The 20,407-nt window shown below is 44.3% G+C and overlaps 1 long non-coding RNA gene across 1 annotated transcript in view; it reads left to right on the forward strand.

Annotated features, from left to right (window-relative positions):
- Nucleotides 1-8,027: 8,027 nt before the first annotated feature.
- The window catches only part of LOC306936849, a 60,903-nt gene continuing 48,523 nt past the window's right edge, over nucleotides 8,028-20,407 (forward strand). The window contains exons 1-2 of the long non-coding RNA XR_013791551.1: nucleotides 8,028-8,139; nucleotides 9,168-9,231. This is a non-coding gene — a long non-coding RNA (uncharacterized lncRNA). The remainder of the gene's footprint in view (nucleotides 8,140-9,167; nucleotides 9,232-20,407) is intronic.

The raw sequence follows: 20,407 nt of genomic DNA on the forward strand, positions 1-20,407 counted from the left end.
CAGTAAACTATGCCGACTGGCGCGGCGCATATAGCATGATCATAGAGCAGCAGCAGTAAACTATGCCGCCTGGCGCGGCGCATATAGCATGATCATGCAGCAGCAGTAAACTATGCCGCCTGGCGCGGCGCATATAGCATGATCATAGAGCAGCAGCAGTAAACTATGCCGCCTGGCGCGGCACATATAGCATGATCATAGAGCAGCAGCAGTAAACTATGCCGCCTGGCGCGGCGCATATAGCATGATCATAGAGCAGCAGCAGTAAACTATGCCGCCTGGCGCAGCGCATATAGCATGATCATAGAGCAGCAGCAGTAAACTATGCCACCTGGCACAGTGCATATGGCATGATCATAAAAGCGGCAGCAAGTAAACTATGCTACCTGGCACAGCGCATATAGCAAGCATGCAGAAGCAGTTAAAGAGTATTTATAATACCCTGCAGCATAGGGAGCTAAATAAAGAATATATGTAGCATGTGTGTAGCATTTGGAACTTTTGGTGCTGCTGTGGTAGCTGCGCCGATCCTGAAGAGTGTGACGTGTAGCGATCAGGAGGCAGCCCACGGCCTTGACACAGAAAATGCAGCTTTTGCAGAACCAAGGACCGGATATGGCTTCCCGGAATCCATCATGAACAGGGGCTCATGACATTTGCGGATGGACAGCATGGCAGAAAACGAGGCATGGAAGAGAAAGGACAAAGACCAGTGTTAGTTGCTGTCACAGATATACCTTAATGAAATGAGTTGTTTTGAGTGATTTTATGGTGGGCATCCAAGCAAAGTCAGAAGTGGAAATATCATGTATATAGGATTCGCCACATCTTAGAAACCCATAGAAGGAAGTGAGACATCTGATTGTATGAGATCTATGTAAGGTAAGACTGAAACCCTTGAGATTGAGTTGAGAACCAGTTGAAAAGTATTGCCAGTAGATTACTCACTGAATGATCTGGAGTAAAGCTGAACGTCAGCTATAATGCCTTTGAGATTAAAACAGTTAACTAAAGCACTACAAAATAGGATACACAGAAAGCAACTTGGAAAGATGAATAGGACCCTGCAGAGTCATAGGTTTTAAGCCGATTTGGCTGAAGCTTGCAGAGAAGGCAGGAATAGTTTAGCATGGTTTGATTGAAAGTTACCAGGCTACTTCGAACCCATCAGCATGGCCTCTGGGCTAGAACATGAAATTAAACAGGACAAGCATCTCTACGTTGACAAACCTGGAATTAAAAACAGGTCTTAGAATGAAATAATCCATAACACAGGTCCACGTTATACCACTGAGTAGCCTGTTGATAGATGGAACAGAGGAGCGTCCTTATTGATGGGTGATTGCAGATTCATTCATTATGACGGATCCGTTTCCCATTCCCGGTTTTATCCGACCAAAAGCAAGCCACCGCTGCTTATAAGGTAGCTCCAAGCACAGAAGACTTATCTGCCGGCAAATATTGAATTCAGCCATTTATCTGCAACCCATCTCCCTTCGTACTCTTCCCAACCGTAAAAGGAGCTGCGTCCATGTCAACAACTAATGTTACAGATGTTTCGGCCGAAACACTACTTAAGTGGCTGAGCGACTGCGTGTGAATATAGAATTGAAAACTAAGAGAACAAATGCAGCCTATGTGAAGATGCAGATTGATTAACTGATGACCTGCCTCGTGGTTTCGGTAGCAGCAAATCCACGAATACCGCCAATGTGAGCCTATCCGGTAATGGCCGCAGCTGCGATGAAGACTGTATGCGGCAACCCACAGGAAGGACCTTCCCAGCACCCAAGGTTCATCCCATCAGTATGATCACCATAAAGGCCTGTCGCTCAGGAAATGGAAAACAGAAGCAGTAGGAGGTCAGGCTATGAATGAATATCACTTTAAAATGACATGGATATAGCTAAAGTTGACGTTAAAAGCAAGTTAGCTTCAGTCATAGTGTAGTATCATCTAAGCCGTAACGCTAATAGAATTAAATCGTCATCATTTAGCAGCAGTGTTAGCAACGCGGTAACACCATACCTCTTTTCCTGGGCTGAGCATAGGAGAAACACCACACCTGTTTCTGGGCTAAGCATAGCAGAAATGTTAGCAATGAGCCAATTCCTGTCTTTAAAGACGTTTATTTTAATGTTAAACACTTCCCTGGCGCGCCATATGCACTTACCTGAAAAACAGAGCCATAGAGTAAGACGGTAAGAATGGCACGGCTCTTCTACAAATGGGTAGAAGGACCGAAGTAGGCAGAAATGCATGGACCCATGCAACAGCCCAGCTTTAGTGATCTTGAATCCCTATATGTTAGATTGTTTGTAGTAACCATACGACAAACACGTTAGGGACTTTAGTCATCACTGAATAATACTTTTAAAAACAGTTGTCATGTTGCACACGTGCCTAAAAATAGCTCTTATTGCGCCGCTGAAACTTCGTTGAAAACAATGTATTCAAACTCTGCTTGTCCGCCTTTCAGACTGCATGAACAGCGCTCGGTTTCTACCCCCTCATCGTAACTCTTCTATTAGATGGCTCTGCTGTAACCTATGCCACCAATTTCTCCAAGCATACTTGCATAGGCGGCCCAGCGCGTTAAGTCCGGGGGTGCTTGAGGGCTGAAGCACCCACTGACACAATGGACGCGTTCAGAAATAGCGCACCGAGCGCACTGTGCAATGCAACAAGAGGACGAGTGCGCTCCCGCACTGGGGGCAGGGCAGGGGGGGGGGGGGCACCCACTGTCGTTGTAAGAACTTTAGCGCCTGCATAGGCCTATATCCCGTGCGTCCGTACCATAGACTTGTTTCTCCAATTATGAGCATGAGCATATAATTATTTTCTAACCATCCGTGAGCACTTCTGCATCTGATTAATTGAAAAGAAGGACCCCAACGTAACCAAGCCAAAGTGCTTTTCTGGGCATTTTTAAAATCCTCTAGCTGCAGACCACTTATATTGAACTGCGCTTTGACAACTGGTAATAGTTTGCAATAGATCTTCCTGATCATTAATCCCCTATCAATTAGCCTCCTAAAGACCTCATAATACTAATCAAAAATATTGTTGTGATTCCTGAATGTGCAAGCGTCCACCTTATAGCCAAGTAAATCCTTTACTTTAAACAGCAGGATCATTTAGTTTATATAGTTAGCATGAATCATTTGGCATTATATTGATTCCTCCAGCCAAAGATATCCGGCATGGCTCTGCCCACCCTAGGCCCATGATATGGTACAATTCACACTTGAATATTCCTTGGGACCCAGCAGCCATGTGGGCCTAAGCAAACTAGCAACGTCTATTCCCTCAGTTGCTCTGGTCAACTCCATTTACTTCTGACTGACGCTGCATTGGACATTTCATTCTGATCAGAAAACTTGAGTTGCCATATTGGAAGAGACAAGCAGCCAGGTCCGCGAAAACAAGCCACAAAAACAATCTTGAATCCTTATGAAAACAGTCCAAACAACGTCAATAATTTTAACAACATATTAGACTGAGGGTGCTTCAAATGCACCGTGGGTTTAACAACGACGTTTACCCGGCAAGTGACTTAAATAAAACAAGCCCAAGATGCTTATAATGACCAGACGTGGCAACATGCCTGACAGACGCGATGCGGACATACTCAGAGTAATCTAGTAATGGTGGCGACTTACGTGGCAACAATGGAATGCGGAAGTGCTCATTCTATCTCAACGGGATAGTTCCAGCCATAGGAACGATGTTGGAACTGGAGATCAAGCGTGTCGCCACTCTCCTCCTACTTTACCTCTGGACAAACTAGTCGCAGACGCAGACTAGTGTATACTTTTAATCCATATTACGTCCACATATTGACTAGTAGGCCTACTACTAGGCAGTCAAGACAAGAATGCGCACTAAACGTGACCGCTGTCTGAATGATTATAAAACATTGGCCTGGATTTACATGTGAAGAACGGCGGAGAAGCAGAGCAACTCGATAGCAGGTAAGGCTGCTTCCTTGACTAGTGTTGTGAGCAGGACAGACCCAACGTGACATTCATTGGCTAACAAATGCGATCTCGGTGTTTGAGGCACAACGATAAAATGGCAACAGAAGAGAACATTTAAGCAGCAGCTTCAACTTGATCTAGGTTCCGTCGGTGAACAAAGCAGTGCACGTTCTTCCCACCAATTCAAACCCCCTGACTTACCAGGTTTGCGTGGAAAACCGTGAAAGCAACGTCAGCAGCAGTAGAATTGCGCAGACGCAGAAGGTTTGTATACAGCGGCACGCTGATACAGAAGCAGCAAGCAAGTTGTATACTGCAGCGCGCAGGTATACGGTAGCAGCAGCGAGCAAGCAAGCAGAAGGAGGAATGCAAACCTCCGGTTAAAGTAGCCGGTATGAAGATGGAGTGAGTGTGTGATTGGCTGAGTGAATCATGTGAATGGGAGCGTGATGCTGAGGCGGTACTGAGGTTCCCTGACTGAACTTGTTCTGCGCATGTCTACGACAGGCGCAAAAGCTCATTTCTCTTTTGTTCCTTTAGCTGTGAAAAATGCTCCACCATGCAGAATCTATCTCCATGCATTTTTGTGTCTGACAGGCCGAAGGCATGGCTCAGATGGCTGAGGCTATGTTTTCGCCCCTGTCCGTCAAGTGTGTGTCTGTGTGTCCGTCTGTGTAGGCCTACAGCTTATCTCTGGTGCTGCGAAAAAAATAAATCAACTAGGTGCTCAGTGGAGGTGCAGTTAACAAAGTACGGATGGTGCTTCAAGGATTAAAGGGACTATAGCACAAGAAAAAGCAGCGATCCGAGCACTCAAAAAGGTTTAAAAAATCACACTTGTGTGAAGTGAGGGGCGCTCTTCGTAATACATCATCATACATCACATTCTGTGCTCAGCCAATCAAATGTAACCTTTTTGAGTGAATCACTTCACATAATAAGCCCAGTAGTGATACTATACTGTATATTCAAACATGAACACCATTTATGATGAGTGTTTTTTTCATTGATGGTGCTAGTTTTATGAAAGGTTCATGCTGTGTGCGTGTTTCCCACGATTAGGATTCTCTGGCCTGTCAAGTATTGAAAAAGACAATTTTCGCCAATGATCGCCGCTTTTTCTTATGTTATCTCTGGCACTGTTGGCCCGATCAACGTGAAACCGTGCACATTCACTCACTGGAGGCCAGAGCAGAACCTCTGCCTTAAATCTTTCAATCAGCTTGTTATAGCTCCACCAGGAGGCTGATATTTGCAACACACGTTTTTTGATATTACTCCTACAGATTTTGTCCAAACATCACGCAAATTGACTTCTACTACCTGACCTGTGGAGTCCTCTGCTCCGATAAGCATATTTTTCTAACTTTTGACAGTACAAATAACCTCAATATTGATGATGAAAGTAGCCTAATTATTTCCTTTCAAAATAACCTACATCATATATTATTGAATTTACTAATGATAATCCAGGCCTTAATGTATTGTATTACAATAATTCACCAATAATTATATAATTTGTATGACATCATAACATTTACACAATGCATTTTGAGTACACAGTAAAATTGTTAATTTGCGTGCGGACTGGGCCAACGTTTCGACCTTTCGGCCTTCTTCAGGGAATGAAGAAGGCAGAAAGGTCGAAACGTTGGTTTCTTTTCAATAAATATACAGCATCGTGGCTACGTGTGTGCGGCCTTTTCTTATCCTTAATCCTGAACCGGAGATAGCATGTCAAACTCCAAAAGCTCTGTTAAAAACCTGGGAGTCTTTGACACAGTCTTTGACACAGCACAACATTTTAACAAACAAATCAGTAATGTTTTAAAAGGCAGTTTTTACCAGCTCAGAACCATAGCCAAACTAAAACCCATTCTAACCCATACAGACCTACAGTAGTCACAGTCACTCATGCATTTATCACCTCCCGGTTAGACTACTGCAACTCTCTATATTTGGGTCTGCCCCACTCCGCCATCTCCCGCCTACAGAGGGTCCAAAATGCTGCTGCCAGACTGATTACTGGAACAAAAAAACGAGATCATATCACCCCTGCATTGGCAAAACTACACTGGTTACCTGTTAAATTCCGCATTCAATTAAAATCACTACTCTTTGACGGCTTTGCCCCTTCCTATATTTCTGAACTAATAACAGCTCCCCCTACCACCAGGACACTCAGATCCTCCACTCTCAAACTCATTGCAGTCCCCCCTTCAAATCTGAAAACCAAAGGTGATCAGGCTTTCTCTGTAGCTGCACCTACACTTTGTTTGCTTGGCCTGTTTTATGATTGTATTACATGTTCTACTATTGCACTGTGGATAGACTACGGTCTACCTGTTCTCTGGAAAGCACTTTGGGTCAACTGCTGTTGTTTTTAAATGTGCTATATAAATAAATTGACTTGACTTGACTTGCTATTACCATCTTGGTTGCTGACTTGCTGTTGCTGCTGTGACCTGTGTTGCCAGATTTTGCAAATAGAAACATTGGATATTTGAAAATAGGGAACCGAACCACTGGTTTAAACATGAGAAAGCAAGCCCAAATAAGCAACTACTGTATACTTTAGAAACAGGCCCAAAAAACCCACAATCGGAAACTACCAATATTTACAAGAGACAAAAAAACAAGCCAAAAGTCGCTTATAATAAGCAGACATGGCAACACAGGCTGTGACAACTGAATAGGAAGTGTTGGACACATTCACTTCCTGTGTTTTTCCCCAGTAAGTTCCTTAAGAAACAGGTGGATAATTATACATTTAAAGGAGGGGATCTACACAATGAATACCATGGCAGGTCTAACCTATGGTTGCAGGTAAACAAAAAAATAATCTTTATAGTTCTGCATTGTGGAGATGTACAGTATAGGAACTTTGAGAGGTGGGAATCGGGAGCATGACCCCCGGCCCCGACACAGTGCCTTGATTGTGTGTGTGCGCGCGTGCGTGCGTGTGACACAGCTGACAAATGATTGTGCCCAGTTTCCATCTGTGTCCTCGCTCTGTTTTCACCTATAACGCATTCCATTTTCCCTTCTGTGTATCTCTGCTCCTTTATCATCCTTGATGTTGCCTCAAATTACTCTCTACATCTCTAATTGTATTCTAATTTAATTATAAGGATTGCTTTTCTTCTGTTCAATTCGTTATGATATCAATTCACTGCACAACGGACAGGGTAGCCCATTGTCTTTTCTCTCACAATAAGAATCAATTAATCCCCATACTTTGATTCTATGACTAATCTTCATCCAATTACATTGTTTCCCAAAAAATAAAACAGTACAGTAGCATCATCAAAACACCTGTTGAAGGTAGTAACTTTCAAGGTAGGGTAGGCTAAGTGTGTAATCATTGAGAGTTTGTTCAGTAATGGGTCTCCCTGTCTATCCAGGTAATGGGTATCCTAGCTCCTTTCGGAACCCTACGTTAAAGTTTCTGACATTTTGATGACTTTATGTAGGTCCAAAGGAGCTCAACCCGGGGGGTCCGGAGACGGGCTATGGGTATCCCTGTCTATCCAGGTAATGGGTCTCCCTGTCTATCCAGGTAATGGGTCTCCCTGTCTATCCAGGTAATGGGTATCCCTGTCTATCCAGGTAATGGGTCTCCCTGTCTATCCAGGTCTTTAACAAAAATAGAAAATGCATTTTCAGGTCTGGATACCAATTTTATCCAATCAGGGGACAGAACTCATGCTATGCCGAGTAGAGGATAAACAAGTGAAATTGGAAGTGATGCAAACAAATTTGGAACTCGAACGAATGAAGCTGATAAAACAGACCGTACTCTCTACTGATTGGTTGAAAATTGAAAATTGTGATTATAGCAACGGACCCCGAAAATAAAATGGGGAGACCCATTTTATTGAACAAACACTATATAGCAAATCAGAATATAGTGCTTTAAACTTTTAACAAAAAAACGGAAATGTATTGTGGCATAGCTAGTAGCTCTAGCTGGCAGTCAGTTACTTGCAGTCTGGTGATTTGACCTCTGTTTTCCTAAAATGATTCTATACTGCTGATGATCCATGAAGACTCTGGCAATTAATGCTCTGATTGACTGGCTATTACGCATGTTAATCAACCATGTAGGTCAGTCAGCCCACAGAGAGGACGCATCTTCAGCCCCCCTTGGATAGTATGGGTAAGTGACACTTGACAAGGAAGCCCGACTGGAAGCAATGTGTGTACCAAACCCTTGCTCCACACCACTGATGAAATCCACTCTTTGCTGTATTGATCCGGCCTGTGGTTTGATTGATGCTGTCTTTAAAAATTCATTAGTTTGAGGCATAGTGGAGCTGTGGGGTGGCCGGCGCTCCTGTAGGGCACATTTGTCTATGTTTACAGAGCCATGAGCTGTTCAGGCCCCTGACACGGCCTCCCCAGGTCCAATGACTCAATGTGTCACTCTCTGCACCGCACACTCACAAACGCATGCCTGCATGCAGAAACGTACACACACAATACTGTACACACATCCCATTATCACCTACATGTGATGATTAAAATGAACATGTTCTTATGTATCTGTACAGTATGGCATTATCTCTTCCATTGCAGGTCAGGTAGTCTGCGGTACCTTAACGTAATTCCCAATCTGGCTATAATGAAAAGCATGAACAGGCTGTAATAAGAGTTCTTTCTTTTCTGCAGTTTTAAATAAATTATGCTTTATGTTAAAATGGTAACTTCCTTCACTCCAGAAGTTAGATTGTTCAGCACAATTGTATATTTGTGTGGTGAGGTGAGGTATACGATATAGCAGTAAAAAATTGTTAAGTTCAGTAAATTGTGTCCAACATCAACATATTGTATGGAAAGAAAATGCAAAGTCAGATCAGATCCAACAACAGTAAGACTTAACTATATTTTTCTGCTATACCATATATCATATGCTACATTTCACCACACAAATACAGTTGTGCTCAACTTGAACCCTGCCATATCACCAGTTTCTCTGTAATGATCTATTCTACATCTACACAGAATGTATTCAATCTAGGAACCCTTTTGGTTCAAAACAAATTCTTAATTCTTCTTTGAAAATATTGAGAGATTGCTATCTGGCTCAGGTGAGGGGGATGAGGAAATGCCACTTTGCTATGTTCCACTAATATAAATGTATTTATCCATCTATTAATTGCGTTCCTCTCTTCTGGGCTCTCTTAGAACTCTTCCTCCTGCTGGGCTTTCTGGCTGTCGGCAGCTAAATAAAGCGATAAACAGCCTAAAGGTGAGTGAAAGATTACAGTTTAATATCACAATACATCAAGGCTGGTGTTCCAAGTGCTAACATTAATCTAGAATTCAGTTTAGTAATTGTTTTTCCATGTAATTTCAAACATTAAATGTTTAAATTAAGGTCACTAAAATAGTCAGTGCTGTTTCTATTTGGTTTATTCAGTTACATTGTGTGAGGTTTACATGATGAACAAAACCATGTTATCACAGCTGTGATTATAGTGATGACAATGAGGACGATGACTTATGACTACGATGGTCATCGCAATCATTACCTAATTGCTATATTACCTTAGAAATATGTTCTGCTAGCCTAATGTGTGTATATTCTTCAGTACATATGGCTCCGTCACGGATGTAATTTGTATGACCCACATCTCTCCTAAATGACATAATGATAATGTGATTACTGTGAGCATATGTGACATATTGATCTGCCCTATGCTCCTTTAAACTGTGCTGATCACCACAACCATACATCAACCATAGATATTGGTCGGAACAAGTTAAACGAGGGATTCGGTCAAATCAATGTATCCATTCATCCAGATGTGTTTGGGAACTGCAGCCCGCGGACAGTTAATCAGTTGAGAACATCTTGCTCTTGTGGAAGCACACCACCTTTGATGAATGATGGGTTTTTTTCAATTAAGACACATTGTTAATTACAACCGTGTGGTTCGATTACAAGGCTCACTGGAGGCAGGTGCAGTCACTACTTAATGGTGACCTATGGATCAGTAGGAAAGAGGTTTCAGAGTGTGGGTACTTCAGCAGGGAATTAAGAGCAGAGGAGGTGGCAGAGGAGGGTGGAAGGCGTGGGACTGTTGAGCAAAAGGAGAGAAATATAAAGGCAGCTAGGAGTCGGAGACAGTGAGAACTGATCGTGTGCCGATATGCAGTAGTGTGGTAGAGAGAGGGATTTATTTTTTCTTCCAACTGTTCCAATTCTTTTTAACAAATTTCTTCCTATATTTATTATTTCTGTCAATTCCCTTGGGAAGCAGTACCTTTTTTTGCTGCTGAACTCTACCAGGTGGTACATCAGGTTGAGTGTAATATGTACACCTGACAGTGACGAACAGGTGCCCAGGCCAGGCCCAGGAGTCACAAGTCCAGCGACAGAATCCTCAAACACAGCCAATAACGGAGGCATTGTGTTGGATTCAAACCCTTAATCTTAACCCAGGCTGTGTCCCAAGGGAAATGTTTTTTTTTGTTGCTGTTAATATCTCAAACTTATATAGCGCTTTTCTGAGTACCCAAAGACGCTTAATTATCGGCAGGTTCCAATAAGTGTACTACTATAAGTATAGTTGGTCAACACATACCTGTTGAAGCAAAATGAATACAATTCAATACATTGTATGGCTGTTGCTTGTCAGAAATCACAGCTGTACAACTAACATTAGGCTTCAGTCAATAGATAAATGTCCCCAGTACTTTCTATTCCACATGAAAGCAGAGGCTGAAAAGAGGATGCAATCCTGTAGTCTGAGCTATGAGTCTGAGCCAGAAACAGTATAATACACAGTATAATGTTCTGGGTCAAGTTGAATTCCATTTGCCTCTCGTCACACTCAGTAGAGGTGAAGCCCAGCCTTCCAGGACATGAAATGCAGCATGGAGCTGCTTTTTGAAGCAGGGAAATGCCCTTGCTCAAGCCTGCATCACCTCTGTTCCCCTTTGCTTCGCCTACTCCCTTAACAGAGCGCAGCAGAGTTTTTTTTTTCTCTCTCTCTCTCTCTCTCTCTCTCTCTCTCTATCTCACACACACACATGTACGCACACTCTCTCTCATGAGCACACACACACACACACACACACACACAGACACACACACACACAGTTCTAGTACCGTCGGAGCAGACCAAAGTGCCACGCTTTATGCTCAGTTTGTATGCATGAGTTTGAGTTTGTGTGCTTATTTATGCATGTCTGTGCACCACTAAATGAGAATGTGTGACAGAACACATTGTGTACTATTTAATGTTTATCCCATGAAGGATGTGCACATAGTGATTGTCTTTGTCGTAGGGTGTCATGAAGCCTTTTACGAAGCATGTCGGCTTGTTTAATGATGAATAATATGCTTGTGTGCGCGCAGTTTGCACTGAATATTATTTGTAAGAGGCTGCCTGAGGCTAACATAATCACACCACCCATTGCATCCACATGACTCAATTGATAAATGGCACCTCTGATTTCAACGTGGTGTTGTTATGCAAGACACACACGTGCACATGCATGAGAAATAATGATTTCCCACTGTTGTAAATTGGAATGTGCTTAATATCATATCAGGGAAACTCTCAGAGGAAATGTCTCCCCCCCAGGGGAAATAAGTCTGTGTATTGGTAAACATTGATTGTGTGTTTGTTTGAGGGGTGAGGGTCATCCTCAGATGGATTTAGCTTTGTCTTTTGGAAAGATGAGACTGGGAAATGACTCCAGTTCTGTTCAGTAGTCTTTGCTGCTGTGAGCGCCAATTAATTTTAAATCACACCCGTGTGAACTGAGTGGTGTAAGGTATTATATAGCCTGATCAGCTGTGGTCTGACGTAATGTCTGACGTAATGAAATCAGCATCAACCAATCAGCATCAACCATGCTCATTTTTTGGTACGAACAGACACGTAAACTAACAAAGCTGAAATCACACCCGGGTGAACTGGGTGACCATAGCAACCATGCTCATTTTTTGGTACGAACAGACAGACACGTAAACTAATAAAAATCACACCCGTGTGAACTGAGTGGTGTAAGGTCTGTCTGACGTAATGAAATCATGTCTGACGTAATGAAATCACACCCGGGTGAACAGGGTGAACATAGCAACCATGCTCATTTTTTCTGCACAAACAAAGCCAGGTAATGAAATCACACCCGGGTGAACAGGGTGAACATAGCAACCATGCTCATTTTTTCTGCACAAAAAAGCCAGTTGTAGGAGTGGTTTACACCACTCAACAAAGCCAGTTGTATGAGTGGTTTACACCACTCAAAAAATTGGAATAAGATAATACTGAGGGTGACTAGATGAGTCATATTAAGGCAAAGTAGAGGTACAGGAGAGTGCTGCTTCCATTCTTGTGGCCTGTTTATCTTTTCTATAGCAATGGAAATAAACAGTGCTGTGGTGTAGATGAGACTTAGTGGTTGGACTGTGGTCGGGTGCCCTCTATTATTTCACAAACTGCAAGCTGTGACTCAAAACCATAAGGAAACTTAATGTCTCTTGCTTACTTTGTGTTCTTAGCTGAAATAGTTAGGAATGCATGCTTAGGATAACTGGTTGAATGGTGATGTTGAACTGCCAGCTGTTGTAGCTAATCCAGGAGCTGGCTAAGATATGTATGCACTTCATTTAGCTGATCTGCAAAGTGTTTGTTTCATAAAAATGAGCTACTTTATGTCAAGAAATTCCTTGCAGGTGATTTTCTTCCAAGTGCAGTGTGATGCAACACCAGATTGTATCTATTTTGTCAAACGCTGCACTTAGTCTAAAATAATTAATTAATAGCACATATTTGGAGAGACAGCGAGCTCCACTTGCGACCGCGACGGGTCGCTTCGACGGCTGTCTGTGTCGTCGCAACGAGTGCCCATCGTCGCGGGTGCCTGACTCGTCCCGAGTCAGGCACCCGGGACGAAATAGAAGTTTAGAAATTGGCTTGAAAACAGCGACGGATTCAGAAAATGGTGACCGGGGGGACTATGGGGGGGCTGGTTATTTAGAGTGTGGGCTAATGAAGTTTGGTTTACATAGAAGTCAGTCAATAGGGAATATGGGGAGGGGGGTTTAGGGGGGGCTAAGCATCCACCAGTCCACCGTCCCTGCTTGAAAATGCATTCAAACAAAAATAATTAAGGCCAATGTGCATGACAGAAAAGCTGAGAGCAGGAGAGAGCTCTTGTCTCTTTACAACAAACGAACAAACAAACAAACTCTGCTGATTGGGCTACATCTGTCAACATCAAGCCCAGATGTATCGCTTTTCATGTACTACTGTGTGTGTTCCAAGCACTCATTCAGTCAAATATTATGTAGAGCTAATATGCTTTGACAGAGAGTACTCTCCCTTTCAGTGCAACCCACCTCCAAAAACAAGCCAAAACAAAGCCAACTCTTGCGAGAGAAAGGCAAATCTCCCCTCGAAAAACAAGCCAAAACAAGTATAAATAAAACGAGTTGATGCATTTATCATTATATATACTATGTATGTCTATAATAATGAATATTTTGGTCATTTATTATAATACTAGAGCAGTGCCCGTGGGGCCTCTATACAGCGGTGCCCTTGGGCAATGATGCAAGTTGGAAATGCATGCCCCACCCAGATATTATATCTGTGTCCCTTTTATGCCCATATATGGAGTTCTTTATCAGGCATGCCCAAATATGGAGTCTATGCAGACGTCAGAATGATGTCAGAACAGGTCAGCTCCATATATGGACCCTGGGCAGGGGCCCTGTCCAGAGCCCAGGCAGAGGCCTTTTGTGGCGGTTCTGGAGAACCGTCCGACCGACTCGACACCGGGCACTGCACTCCCTGTGGGGACGTGTGTGTCGAATTTGAAGTCGGTGGGGCGAACGGTTCTCGAGTTATGTGGATTACACACGTACGTACAGACAGACAGACAGAGACTTGGTGCAATTATAGATAGATAACACACATACTTTAGCCAACCAGACCGATTCTGTCACTCAATGTGATTCACACTCCCCCATTACTTATTTATAGTACAGTATATTATTTATATTATTGTCTCCACCAGGCCGAAGGCATGGGGAGAGAGTATGTTTTGCACTCCGTCTGTGTGTGTGTGTGTCCGTCCGTGTGTGTGTCCTTCCGTCCGTCCGTTACCAGCTAATCTCCGGCACCGTTAACCTGGTCGATGCCAAACTTTGCACACACACTCCCTGGATGCCAACGATGAACCTCTGCCCCGCATTTTCCAGAACGGCCTGTTATAGCACCACCATGAGGCAGCTTTTCACATTTTTTACCTAAAACTCCACCGATCTGCGTGAAACGTTGCATGCACACTCCCTAGAGGCCAAGGACAAACCTTTGACCTGCATTTTCCGCATCTGCCTTTTATAGCGCCACCAGGAGGCCGACTTTTGTAAAACACATTTTTTTATATTACTCCTCCAGATTCTGTCCAAAAATCTCACAAATCGTTACACAGTATCTCTATGGTCATGTGCTCAAGTCGGATCTGTCCGATATTTCATATTCCATCCTAATTGGCTATAATTGGCTTTCACAGTTTAGCAAGATTGCCCCGTTTTGAACAAAAGCCTCAAATCATGAACGCAGCATGCAATTTACGTGAAATCTTTCACACATTTTCTTACTAGGCTGAGGAATATATCCCACCCTTTTCACATTGGCCTGTTATAGCGCCACCAACAGGTTGATTTTTCCAAAACACATTTTTGGAACAAAATGCCTCAAATCATCCAATTGCCATCAAAGGCAAACATGTTTATATTACTCCTAAACATTTTGCCAAACATCTCACACAGTCCTATCCTCCTGGTGGAGACCTGTGCCCAGAAGGGCACTTTTTCTAGTATTATATATATTATATCAAATAAATGTATCAAAGAAATGTTGGCTTGTTTGATTTTCAAAACAAACCACATTTTTAAAACAAGCCCAAAAAACTGCAACCCACGAACCCACGAAAAAAGTTGTGCGTGGGAAGTAAGCAGACTTGGCAACCCTGCTCCCTTTGTGTCAATCATGCTAAGACGGAGGACGTGCTTGTTGAGATAGTACAGATATGGTTGTGGGATGTACAGACACTCGATGCTCATGTCTGGTAGCTAGTTTGTACTGTAAATGGTCTATATATTTTAGGTACAAACTAGGCAATGTAGTTGCTCAATCTTGATTAATGTCACATCTACAACCTCTAGCTTAAAACGTTACCAGTAAGACGCCTAAGGGCGAGAAGCATCCGCCTCGTTGATGGCAGACTGCTGGGCGAGCGCTGGCGCTTTGGCATGGGGGGTCAGATCAAATATGGAGATCTAAGGGTGGCAGCGGGGGCAGTGTCTTGAGTGTACAGGGTGATGAGGGCTGGGCCTTAATTTTCGGGCCTGTTGAGAACTCTAGTTTTCGCCAGCTGCCGAGCGTGGCTGCATATATCAATGGAAATCTTACAGTACGTTTTAACAGTGGGCTACAGTAGCCAGACGAATTTTACGGAAGTGCATCATTTGTCAATAGGACCCGGCAACTACTGGCGATAGCTGCCAATAGCAGTTCGAACAGGTCGAAAAGTGGGCTGAGTAACGTCGGCCGAAAAGATGAAAATAATTCATCTTTTGGGCGACGTCGTCCAGCGATAGTGGGCGATTGGGCGATAGCCAATGAAATTCAAGTGTTGCTCGCCGCTGTTCTCCCGCTGTAAAAGTGCATTGTAAGGGTTTGAGGTTTGAGGTCAGATGTAGAGTCGCTGGCCAATATTGATGACATCAGGGATCTCCATATACTGTATGGGCTTAATTGCAACAGCAGGTCGCATTTACGATGACATCAGGGATCTCCATCCCTGGTGATGTCACGAGACCCGGGCACCATATATGGGGGCATTCCCATGTATGGGGATATTGAGTGACATGCGGTTGCAATCAGATATGTTTACAGAGTCTGATTCAAACAACTGGCATTGGTTATATTTTGAACGTGTGGCTTAGTTTCTGTGCAAGGTTAAGTCCTACCATATTCATATAAGTTTCTTGATGTTACACATTTTTGCATAGTCCATCACTTCTTCTACATCGGTGAAGTTTCTTTCCTCTTGGCCCGGGAAAGTGATCCTCATCTGGAAACAATGAGTCCATATTTCGCTCCCAATGTATTTTACTTCTGTGCTGGATGAACGTGTCTTGGAGAACGCTGCAGTACAGCAGTAGTCAGGGAAAATATGTAGCCTTTGCCTTCTGTGTGTGAATTTGTTTTTCTTTTGGGTAAGACAGCTCCTGATAATAGTGGCCCCACGGTACCCGAGATGTGAACCGGAAGTAAACAAACGCTGTGTGGACTAGTGACCATAGAGGGGAAAGACGGACGATCAACTTTTCTTTCACCCGGAAAATAACATTTTGCTGTAAAAGTAAAATCTGGTTAAGGGAAGCGATAGTATCTCTGATTCCAGCTTGTGTGTTTGGCATTCTGGGCAGTTGTCACATCTTCTCTCAAACCGACCGACACACAGGAAATGTGACCTTACACCCCAGGTGTGCCTTGATACATCACATCTGTTCTGGAGACACACGCCTGACAAGGGAAGCGAACTGTCTCATCTGTTCTGGAGGCATAAGCCTGACGACGGAACTTACTGAACTGTGTCTGTGACCAAGTGTAGAGGGAGAGATGGAGGGAGCGCAGATCAAAAGATGAGAGGCGGAAAATTGAAACTTCTACTCATTGTATCCTCCTCATTCTCCTCCTTGTCACTTTCTCTGCCTTGTTCTCCCGCTTCTGCTCTCTTCAGATGGTGTGAGGGACCGAGCAGTCAAGGCTTAAGGATAACACAGGTTTCAAACTCAAAGTTTGTTTAATTTAAAAAAGTAACAAATCATTAACAAAACATTTCAATAAATGAAGTTGTAGGGCCCTTAAGAGGTCAACATAATATAACTCAAATGAAAACTGACGATTTTGGGTGTCAAAACAACCAAAGCATTGTTGGAATTCGAGCCTGATTGGGAGTGATTATCTGGGAAGATTTTCCTATATAGTGAGAGGTTGAAAAGAGACAATGTTAAAACTCCCGATTTGCTCACATATGATCAGGGCAGAGGCAGACAGGGCTGTCCTGATAATTGTCAGAGATGTTTGATAAAACATTTCTCGATGATAACATTGTACTGCTACTGCTATCAGAGTGGGACGGCAGGAGTGGTGTGTATGACCGAGATGAGTAACTGGCTTGATGTGAATGAGAGGATGTTTGACAAGGCGACCGGTCAAAACAACCTGTGGTAATTGGGCAGCCGGGGCTTGTCGATATGTGGCAAGAACTCGACTTTACTGATGCAAGTTTAACCGACTCTGACTGTTCTTTACAATATGCTTCCCCATGATGTGATCACGTGAGATGAGATCACATGATGTTGCTCTACAATTTACAATTTACAATTTAGGCATTTAGCAGACGCTCTTAATCCAGAGCGACTTACAATAGGCAAGAACAAAAAGCATGGGAATACATCACATATGTAACAAAATGCATTTATCGCGAAACATGCGTAAGCTAAGACCGTGACTAGAACATATCTATATAATGACACTATACATATAAACTATAACTAGAACATATCTATATAATGACACTATACATATAAACTACACATATGTGCTATACTATGCTGTACATATATACTATGAAGTGCTATGACTACATACAATGCACTTATTGTGCTGTCTACATGACATGCTATAAGTCTGTTTCAAATGCTATATAAGTCTAAGAAGTGCTGTCTAAGGGGGTAGGGTAAGTGCTATGGGCCATGATGGAGTCTGAAAAGGTGGGTTTTCAGACTACGGCGGAAGATCGGGAGTGATGCTGCAGTTCTGATTGCAACGGGAAGTGCATTCCACAGTTTTGGGGCCAGAAGGGAGAAGAGTTTGGGACGTGTGGAGCGTTGTCCCGGCGTTTTTAGTGAGGGTACTTCCAGCTTCCCTGCGTTGGCTGATCTGAGTGCGCGGGAGGGTTTGTAGGGTTCAATCATGCTGGCAAGATATGGGGGAGCCATACCTTTGGTTGCTTTAAATGCCAACATCAGAGTTTTGTATTCTGTGCGGGCAGCGACCGGGAGCCAGTGCAGGGAGCGGAGCAGGGGGGAGACATGTGAGAATTTTGGCTGGTTGAAGACCAAGCGAGCTGCGGCATTTTGGATCAGTTGGAGAGGCTTCAGTGCACATGCCGGTAGGCCAGTAAGGAGAGAGTTACAATAGTCAAGTTTTGACAGGACTGTTGTCTGGATTAGGAGCTGGGATGATTCCTGGGTGAGGAACGGTCTAATTCGTCGTATGTTATAGAGTGTGAACCTACAGGATCGAGTGACAGCTGTGATGTGAGTTTTGAACGAGAGCTGACTGTCCAGGACAACACCAAGGTTCCTGGCTGTTGGGACAGACGTTACCAGGGCGTTGTCTACGGAAATAGTTAGCTCCCGCATCGGGCAGGACTTAGCTGGGAAGAAGAGAAGCTCAGTCTTGTCTGGGTTCAGCTTGAGGTGGTTGGAGGACATCCACTGTGAGATGTCAGCCAGGCAAGCAGTGATGCGCTCTTCCACCTGGGTGGCAGAGGGGGGGAAGGATAGAAACAGTTGTGTGTCATCGGCATAACAGTGATAGGATATATTGTGGGCAGAGATGATAGTGCCAAGGGATTTAGTGTACAGTGAGAAAAGGAGGGGACCAAGTACAGATCCCTGTGGGACCCCAGTTTGGAGGGTTCGGGGGGATGATAACAGACCTTTCCAGGAGACCTGGTAGGTCCGGTCGGTGAGGTAAGAGGAGAACCACTTTAGTGCCGTCCCGCCGATGCCTAGATCCGCTAGGGTGTCTAGGAGCAGCTGGTGGTTCACTGTGTCAAATGCTGCTGATAGGTCTAGGAGAATCAGGACTGCAGAGTGGGAAGCAGCCTGGGCAGCATGTAGTGCTTCTGTGACTGCCAGCAGGGCAGTTTCTGTGGAGTGGGCTTTTTTGAATCCGGACTGGTTGGGATCTAGCAGGTTGTTATGTGAGAGATGGAGAGAGAGCTGGTTGGAGACAACACGTTCAATGCTTTTTGATAGAAATGAAAGGAGTGATACCGGTCTGTAGTTCTTGACATCTGAGGGGTCAAGGGTTGGTTTCTTGAGGAGTGGTGTTACTCTGGCTGACTTGAGGGCAGATGGGACGCAGCCTGAGGTTACTGAGGTGTTGATGATGGAGGTGATGAAGGGGAGCAGATCAGGTGCGATGGTCTGGAAGATTGGAGACGGGACAGGGTCGAGAGGACAGGTGGTAGGTCTGGTGGAAGTCACTAGTTGTAGGACCTCGTCTGGGGAAAGAGGAGAGAAGGAGGACATGCGTGGTGTGTTGGGGTTAGTGTTGGTTGAGTCAGATGCCACTTTATGGGGGAGGGGGGGGAAGGAGCTGCTGATATCGTCAACCTTCTTCTCGAAGTAGTTGACAAAAACATCAGCAGTGAGGGATGAAGGTTGGGTGGGGGGAGGGGGCTTAAGGAGGGAGGAGAAAGTGGAGAAGAGCTTCCTTGGGTTAGAAGTACAGGATTGGATTTTGGTGTGGTAGAAAGAGGTTTTAGCAGTGGTTAGTGAGAGGGAGAAGGCAGAGAGGAGTGAGTGAAAGTGGGATAGGTCATCAGGTAGCTTTGTCTTGCGCCATTTCCTTTCGGCTGCCCTTAGAGGTGTTCGTTCAGATCTGAGAGTTTCAGATAACCAGGGAGCCGGTGGACATGAGCGAGCTGGCCTGGATGAGAGCGGGCCGTGTTGGTCGAATGCAGATGAGATAGCGGAGAAGAAGGATGAGGTTGCAGAGTCAGGTGAGAGAGAGAGGAAGGACTCCAGGGAGGGTAGAGAGGAGAGAATAGAGGATGAGAGGGAGGAGGGGTTTAGGGATTTGAGATTGCGTCGGGTGGTGACGTTAGGAGGGTTAGTGGGTTTAGGCGGGAGGGTGGAGAGAGAGAGGGAGAAGGTTATGAAGTGGTGGTCAGACCTAATTAACGGAGTAACAGAGAGTGTAGAGGGAGAGCAGGCTCTGGAGAACACAAGGTCCAAAACATTACCAGCCTTGTGAGTGGGAGGGGAGGGAGATAGTGAGAGGTCAAATGAGGCCAGAAGGGATGTAACGGGAAGATACTTCTCTGCTGTAGGTAGGTTGAAATCGCCCAGTAGGATCAGGGGGGTGCCATCTTCCGGAAATGAACTAATCAGGGAATCTAGTTCTTCCAGGAAGTTCCCAAGAGTTCCTGGGGGGCGATAGAGCACAATGAGGGTGAGGGGGACTGGTTGTGATATTGAGATAGCATGGAATTCAAATGTGGACAGAGAAAGGTGAGAGAGATTTAAGACACGGAAATTCCATTTGGGGGACATTAGTAGTCCTGTGCCACCCCCTGCACCTGTTGGGCGAGGG

This window comes from Electrona antarctica, assembly GCF_951216825.1.
Source record: "Electrona antarctica genome assembly, chromosome: 14".
Classification (NCBI taxonomy): Eukaryota; Metazoa; Chordata; class Actinopteri; order Myctophiformes; family Myctophidae; genus Electrona; species Electrona antarctica.